General features: G+C 46.6%; 1 pseudogene; it reads right to left on the bottom strand.

Moving 5' to 3' along the window:
* Window positions 1–1123: 1123 nt before the first annotated feature.
* Window positions 1124–1242, bottom strand: LOC120590599 (uncharacterized; annotated as a pseudogene).
* Between the last annotated feature and the right edge of the window lie 4943 nt (window positions 1243–6185).

Here is a 6185-nt window from a genome sequence, read left to right as displayed (position 1 = left end):
GGAATCCACCTGTGGCTGACACTGAGCCCAAGACAGATTCTTCCTGTGACCTTGAAGGCCTCCTTCATGCCAGGCTGGGCACTGGGACCCAGATGAGTCAGACACATTTTTACCTAGGAGCCTCCCCTCTGATGGGAGAGACAGATGTGTGCCAGGGGCTTTGGAGGGCTGAGCCAGCACTGACCTTGCATCTGCCCCATATCTGCCTCCACATACCTGTTTATATTGCAAAATGGTTAGGGGATATTGGGTTCCACAGTGGGAGGAGGGGAACAACCTTGACTGGAGTCTTGGTTAGCGCAAGAGGATCAATTCAAACATTCCTAACACTGCTGAGCACTTAGTATGTGCCAGGCAGGGTTCGATCCAGATTTGGGGGACCCGAAACATATAATTTGGGAGCCCTCTTTAAGAAGAAAAATACCAAAAAGATACTAAATTAAGTACTAAAGTGAATATTTATTTAGAATGAGAACAGAGATCACCAACATTTGCGAAATTTTAAAAGCAGACGAATATCACAAACATCACCAAATTCAGAAAAAAATAATATTTTTCTTAAGTGCTGGAAATACCGCTGTAACACTTTTTTTCTTATAATTTTGGACTATATGCTCTTTATTTGCCTCCTCATATCACAATAGCTTTTGTGATAGTTTCTGTAGAAAGACTAGAAAAATAATTCAGTCTTTCCTCTTGTATGACTAATTGAAACAGGTTTATTATCGTTGATAGTTGGGATACATAAAATATACAACTTTAGACACAGATGTACTTGCTGTTTGTAGTACTGCTATAGATTGTGTCCTACCAATATAGAACTTCTGACAATTTCTATTTCACGTGATTCTTATCAAGAAAAAAAGATGTATTTATAATTTCAAATTATATGGGCTTCATTATCAGTGACATTACTGACAGGAGAGAGTTTCTGTTTTGATAAGGCCTAAATTCTCTGCCTATAATTTCGCACATCTGATGCTTGAGAGAATATTCCACAGACTAACTTCCAGTTCTTTACATTTTATTTTATTTTTTATTTTTTTGGCGAGGCAACCCTTGGTTGACCTCACAGATTGCAAAGACCTTGTCATCTTACAATCCCTTATTTTTTTATTTTTTATGCTTACAGCACCTGATCTTCCTAGGTGGTCTCCCATCCAAGTACTAACAAGGCCCGACCCTGCTTAGCTTCCAAGATCAGATGGGATCCGGCTTGTTCAGGGTAGCATGGCTGCAGACTCAGTTCTGTACATTTTAAACCTTATTTCTTTCCCACTATCCACACACCTCTGGGGCCACTCGCAGTTCTGACGCTAAATGAGTTGGCACTGTGGGCAGTAGGGGTCTTCATTCTGAAAGCTGTTCTTTCACTAGGACGGCTAGCAATAACTATACCCATAAGTGATGGCAAAGGATAAAAATATACACCACTCATCCCAAATTACTTAAAATGTATCCTCAACTCAACCTCCCTCTATGTCCAAAGCGCCTCAGTCACTCAAGGTAACTCATCAGCAAAGGAGAATGGTGGGAGGGATTCTGGATACAAAGAAACAGTGCTATCAATACTTTGTGGCTAAAATATCTTACTTTTTACAAGATTTTACAAAAACGTATGACCATAGGAACATATTTTGAGACTGTCTCCCAGAGAAGGGACAAATGCAAGCAGAAGGCCCAGAAATACAGACCTCACTACCTTTTGGGCAGGTCCTTGTTGGTGCCGGCACTCTTCTCAGATTTATATGCCTTGTCTCAGAGAGTCTCATGACTACTCTGTGAGTGTAAGGTAGGCTTTTTTAATGACAAGGAAACTGAGGCCCAGAGAGAGAAGCCAAAGACCATGCAATGAGGGACAGTTTTGAACTCAGAACCATGTGACCCCAGAGCCTGCACTTTGTTCTCTAGAAGTTGGTGAGACTGTTGTTAAGAGATGGATGGATGGATGGATGGATGGGTGGATGGATGGATGGATTGACAGACGGACGGATAGACGGATAGGTGGGAGAGTGGAGAGATTGCTTTCTTATCCTCTGGCACACTGAGTACCCAGCTGTTTCCCTGCTAGACATAAACTCCCCAAAGGCAAGACTCAGCACAGGGAAGGGTCCAGAGGAGGAACTTAGAAAAGGGCAAGGCTTGGAAGAGAGGGATGAGTTGACCCAGGTTCCTGCCCTCTAGAGCTCAGCAGCAATATGGGGAAAGAAGCCACAGACCAGGCAGAGGTGATGTGTCAGAGAGCCATGCCCACTGGGTACTCATGCTGGGTTCTGCTGAGAGACAGCATGCAGGACAAGTCCAAGTCCTTCTCCCATCAGGCCATAGTGCAGCCTGCAGGGGATCCTTGCATGGGGCTGAGGGCTGGACAAGATGACATCCCAGGTCCCCAAGCCCTACAAATCCATTGTTGTCCATTCCTCTGCTCCGAGGCATTGCCAAGCTTCCTTCTGGAGTTTTCCAAGTTGTTAAGAGAATGAGATGCTCACCCAGATGGTCCATTCCAAAGTTCAAGAGCTGGAACGGGATAATGCCAGATTGCTCCAAGCCAAGCTCAGTTTCGCTTGAGGCGTTTTATGGGCCCAGCTTCGGTAAACATGAGCCTATTAATGTACTGGGGCTTCCACCTCTGCTGCTGTTAGTCTCACCTCCCAGAGCCGCAGGTGCTGGAGCGTGAGGCCCAAGGGCAGCTTGAAGAAGACAAAGCAAGGGGCAAAATAGCTGTGTAGCACGGACCCTCAGCCACTTTCCAGTCTCTCCATTCATAGACTGGGGAATGAGGCTTAGGGAGGAGAGGGAACAGGGACCCACTGAAGCAGAGCCAGAACTCAAACACCCAATCCTGGTCATGCAGCCCACTGTGTACTTCCACTACCCCAGGCCCTGCACCCTCGGGCTGGTGCTTTCAAAAACATTAGTTGATACACACGGTCTGATAATAGCTAGGTTCTTATAGGTGTGACAGGAAAGACACTATGAAATCAGAACTGCCTAGAAAACTCCTGGACTCTGCTCCCTTTGCTCATTTATTACTGGATTCCTCCACTCAGTCCATACACCTTTCCTGATATCAGTTCCATTCCAGGCCCTGAGCCGGGGCTGAGGACCCCAAGATAAGTCAGACCTGGCCTTTGTCCAGGATGAGCTCACAGTCTGGTGAGGAGACAGGTTTGGACATAGGCAATGACAATGACAAACTGGTGTGTTCAATGCTAGGACAAAGGGGAGCTCGGGGGCTGTAGAAGCCCAGAGGAGGGGTCCCTAACACAGTTCAGGGTCAGGAGGGTCAAGGAGTTCCCTGGGAAGAGGAAGAAACGAGGCCTGATCTGAATTTTGAAGATGAGATAATCAGGCAGCTAAGCTATGGGAAGGCAGAGGGAATAGCATGTGCAAAATGACCTTAGAGGGTGCAGTATGGTTGGGGAAGAGCACCAGCTCACAGGAAGCACTCAGTGAATATCTTTTGAATGAGCGAATGAGTAAATGAATATTAAGAAGTTTGCTGTCACTATAGTTAATAATGTTATATTGTAAATTTGAAGGCTGCTAAGAGAGTAGAACTTACAAGTTCTCATCACAAGGAAAAAATATTTGTAACTGCGTGTGGTGATGGATGTTAACTAGACCTATTATGGTGATCATTTTGCAATATACACAAATACCAGATTATTATATTGTATAACTGAAACTAATATGTCAATTTATATGTCAACTTATATGTCAATTATATCTCAATTTTTTAAAAAATGAATAAAAGCTGTGTTCATTGGTATGCTATGAGAAAAAAAGTTTGGCGTAGCTGGAATGTGGGAGACAGCTGAGAGGGTTTGGTGGTTTTTTTCTTAATGAAAACTTGTTAATTGAAGTATGACATGATACAGGAAAGTGCCCAAATCATAAATACACAGCTCAATAAATTATCAAAAGTGAGCACACCTGAGTAACCACCACATAGGTCAGAAACAGAATGGCACCCTGTGCCCTGCCCAGTCAAGACCTTCTTCCAAAGTGACGGCTCTCCTGCATTCTGTCGCTGCACATGAATTTTGCCTGATTTTGGACTTCCTAGTGCAATGTACCCATTTGTGTTCAGCTTCTTTCATTCAAGACGAAACATGTGCGAGTCATCCACAGTGTTGCATGTGTCGCTGTGGCTTGTCCCCGCCCATGGCTGAGTAGTGTTCCGTCGTGTGAGTAGACCATAGTTCACTGACTCTTTCTCCTGTTGGTGGGTGTTTGGGGAGCGTCTGATTTGGGGCAATTAGGCAATTAGTGCTGCTCTGACCATTCCAGTTCATCTGTGTGGGACATATCCAGTGGTGTGCTGGAGACAGCCTGCACTGGCTGGAAAAAAACCAAGATGGGCATCCCTGCCCAGCTCTGCATTCAGTAACATCACACTAATAGTTCAGAATGGCCATGGTGGGGTTATTTACACCATAGAAACTAGCAGTGCCACAAATCAGGGCTTGTTTTTTAGAGATAGTCAATATTTATCAGACCACCACTGGGTATAGATTGCAGGCTCCTAGAATGTAATCGGCTTTAACTACAATACAGCTGTCTAAATTGCCTCTGCCAATTTGCTCTCCTCCAGCAGTACGAGGGTTATAGGTTCTCTGTATCTTCACTGTAGAGAAGTTTTCATGAGGTGGGGTCCCTAGACCCTGTGGACAGGTTTACTGGTGGGGACAGGGGAGAGGCAGCATGCTCGGGGACCACCCGGGCTCTGGCTGGGCTTCTGGAGGGTAAGAAGTTACCAGGGAGAGAGTAAGCACAGTGGGAGAGCAGATTTGGGGGTAGGTGGGGCGGCGGTCTTGGGGCAGGTTGGTTCTGCAGGGCCTATGGGATGTCCAGGGGTTGTTAGAAGTTTTATCAACACCCAGGCTCTATACCGGTGAACCCCCACCCCATGCCCTAATCCTCTGTGGACCTCCCTCCTTTCTTATCCTTCTCTTCCCCTTCATCTCAGTTATGGGGACACCCATAGTGAACCTGGGTTCAGTGCCTCCTCCTGGCCCAGCCACTTGGAGCCACACTGACTCAGTGTGGGTCCTGGGACAAAGTCCTGCTCCTCTCTAGGCCTCAGTTTCCCCTTCTGTACAATAAGAGGCCTTGACTGGAGGACCTCATGGTGTTAGTAAGAGGCAGACCTCTAGGATCCCACCTCCAGGGGCTCAGGGCAATCTCAACAGCTTTAGCACTTTCCAGAGTTGATTGTTCACTTAGCACCAAGTGTTTGTTGTTTTGTAGCCTGGCCCTGGCATGGAGAATATGCTTGGTGGAAGCCTGTTGAATAAAAGAACATTCTGCACCTGCCATAGTCCTCTGCGCAGGGTTGAACAGACAGAGGTCTTGGGATCTGTGAATGGACCGAGTGTATGTGTCTGCGGGGAGGTATGTGAGTCGGGGGTAGGGGTTAGGAGGAGAGGAAAAAAGGGGGACATATCTCTGACCCCCTTTTTTGATGGGGGTGCACAGACTACACAGAGACCATGGCCCATTTCCCCAAGCAGTTCTCCGCGAAGCCAGGAAGTGATTTGTATTTTCAGAAGGAAATGAACAGGTTTTGCTCATGGAGAGAAGACAGCTCTGGGAAATGGCTCCAAGGGAAACAAGTCATGGGGGGCGGTGGCAGAAGGCCAGAGCCAGCCCCTCTCTGCGAGGTGGGCAGGTGTCAGCCAGTGGGCTGACAAAGGCGCTGACTGGTCTCTTCCCTGAGGATGTTGAGAGATGCCTCCCCGAAAGCGGTTCTCTGCTGGAGTCTCCGAGGGGTGCACATGGGCCAGGCTGGAAGGGGAAGGGAACCCAGACTCCTGTAAGCAGGAGGAATGAGAACTAAAGTATTAAATCAAGCTATATTCAGAGACTACAATATGCTGATCGGCTCTGCAGCCTGGCCACAAGGACACCTGCAGATTTCCGCTGGATCGCTAACAACCCATTTCCCCATACTGGTGAAGGGAAGACAGGAAAAACAAAGTCTTTGAGTGGAGCCCTACGCAAAATAAAATGGTTCATTCCCTATGGCTAAACCATAGGGAACCTTTGGATTAAAGGCTGGGAACTGCCAGCAGGACTTTCATGCTACATATTCTTACCATTTTATGCTGCCTACTCTTATCCGTCCTCACTGCATGTCCATATCAGAGGAAATGGGTAAACAAAGTCTTTAGACTGTAACT

This window comes from Pteropus medius, unplaced genomic scaffold (genome assembly GCF_902729225.1).
Source record: "Pteropus medius unplaced genomic scaffold, Ma_sr-lr_union100, whole genome shotgun sequence".
NCBI lineage: Eukaryota > Metazoa > Chordata > Mammalia > Chiroptera > Pteropodidae > Pteropus > Pteropus medius.
Note: the sequence above shows the minus strand (reverse complement) of the source record. Positions and strands in the feature narration are given on the sequence as shown.